The sequence below is a fragment of the Penaeus vannamei genome, chromosome 15 (assembly GCF_042767895.1).
Source record: "Penaeus vannamei isolate JL-2024 chromosome 15, ASM4276789v1, whole genome shotgun sequence".
Classification (NCBI taxonomy): domain Eukaryota; kingdom Metazoa; phylum Arthropoda; class Malacostraca; order Decapoda; family Penaeidae; genus Penaeus; species Penaeus vannamei.
In genome coordinates, this window is record NC_091563.1 from 34614163 (window position 1) to 34616662 (window position 2500).

Sequence of the window (2500 nt, forward strand, 5' to 3'; positions counted from 1 at the left end):
TGAGTGTGTGCGTGTGTATCATCATATATATATATATATATATATATACATATATATGTATATATGTATATATATACATATATACTTACATATACATACATATATACTTATATACAAATATATATATATATATATCTATATCTATATCTATCTATATATATATATTATAATATATATATATTTATATAATATACATATATATATATATATATATATATATATATATATATATATATATATATATATATATTTATATATATATATATATATATATATATATATATATATATATATATATATATATATATATATATAGGTGCCTTCATACTTTCAGTAGGCCTGTTAGCTCAGTTGGTTAGAGCGCCGTGCTAATAACGCGGATGTCGAGGGTTCGATCCCCTTACGGGCCAGTAGAGTATCTTTATCATTGTACTTCTACCAGTCGTGACAGGACATTAAATTTCAGAGGTTTATCCAGGGGCAAACTAATAAAGAGAATATCACCACTGATATGAATTAGACATTTTACACACACACACACACACACACACACACACACACACACACACACACACACACACACACACACACACACACACACACACACACACACACACACACACACACACACACACACACACATATATATATATTGTATATTTATTATACTTCAAATGGGTGTCCATTGTCCCTCCCATCTCTCTGTTTTCTTGCAGAGGTAGTTAAATCCTCTTTGTAAAAAAAAAAAAAAAAAGCTTTGGATAAACAATATAATAATAAAATAAAAATACAAGTATAAGTGGCAGCTTTATACTTCTGTTACCAACTTTCCTATTGTTTAGTCAGTTCAACAGATACGATAGGATACTACTGTCTTAGGATATCTGGCTGGCATTTTTATACCAGTGAGATACATACCGTCTCTTAATAGGATTCAGATTGTATTTCATTAAGTACCGGCAGGTGTCTTTTGTGTGAACATTTCTACGGGTTTCTATTTCGTACCCATGAAGCCAGAGCAGAAGTGTCCTCTGTGACCTCAACAAAACGCCATCTCCGCATTTCCTAGTAAAGCAAATTAGATTTGACTGTGCTTTCTTATTCCAACCTGAGCTGCCTTTTCCTTAGGTTAAACTTGCCGTGTGCTTCTGCCCCAGTTTGATTATGCAATGCCCAGCTCTCTACAATCCGCCTTTCATTTCATAAAATAATGTATTCAAGAATTTACCATCTACCGACATTACTTTTTAATGTCTGTTTTCTATTATGAAAATATGTTTATTTCTCGGATTACTTATTCATGCAGTTCAATATTGAATTCTGCATTTGTGATGAAATCGCACTCCCAATTCCATCACACTCTCTTCACTTGTTCTTGTGTTCCACTCTTTCCCTTCTGTCTTTCCCACCCATCCCTGTCACCAAAATCACTTTGTTTATGATAAAATCTGGAAATTTTACCAATGTCACGAATTTCTTAAACTTTTCCTATCATAGGATTAAGAAAAAGTTAAAAGCCTTCTTTTCCAGTAGCTCTAACCTATGCAACAGTTTAAGGTCTAAAGCCGTCTCTTACAGTGGCTTTAACCTATGAGAAACTCCTCACTCAACAAGAACTGATATTAATGTAAAGTTGGGAAGGTCCCATACATACACCTAGCATTTAGCCGAAGTATGACAATATGATAGTAAAAGTAATAAATGAATATGTAACAATGAATGTGTACTGATAAAAAATAGGGAGTAATATAAACATCTAATCTGATTTGAACATCATTTATTCTATAAAGATAATGAGCTTCAGCCAATATCAATACTTAGAAAATATAAACATTTGATAAAGTTGATAGAATTACGTTATGGCCGCAAATGTTCCTGTATTCACATGTGAAGCAAAATAATCTAAATGGTTATACTATAGTATTTCTGCTACCAGTCATTTTCGTTTCATTATATATATATATATATATATATATATATATATATATATATATATATATATATATATATATATATATATATACATATATGTGTGTGTGTGTGTGTGTGTGTGTGTGTGTGTGTGTGTGTGTGTGTGTGTGTGTGTGTGTGTGTGTGTGTGTGTGTGTGTGTGTGTGTGCATTCATAATCATATTTGGTATAATTTCATCCTAAAGAAAAAATTTAGATGTTTTATGCCAAATTATTGGGTAAGAGTAGAACAAAATATTCGATACAGTAAAACAGTTAGTTTTCAACCTCTACCAAACCTATTACGTCACTGGTTTTAGGTGGAGCTTGACAGCTTGATTCGCGTCTGACCACGAGACAAGTTTTGTCGCCTTAATAGATAACCTAGGTTAACTCAACTGCTGTGCATAAGGAGTAACTTGGTAACTGAGCATTTAAGAGGCGAGGCAGTAAGTTAAGGTGACGATGTACATAGGCATAGTTTATGCCCTTAATCTACGTTCATATACTAGCAGGATGGGTGATCGTACAGAGGAGGGTTAGTGTTGTC

The 2500-nt window shown here is 32.4% G+C and overlaps 1 non-coding gene across 1 annotated transcript; it reads left to right on the forward strand.

The window, feature by feature from the left end:
* The first annotated feature begins 336 nt into the window (after positions 1–336).
* TRNAI-AAU (transfer RNA isoleucine (anticodon AAU)) lies at positions 337–410 on the forward strand. The gene has a single exon. It is a non-coding gene; the product is annotated as a tRNA-Ile (tRNA).
* Positions 411–2500: the final 2090 nt, after the last annotated feature.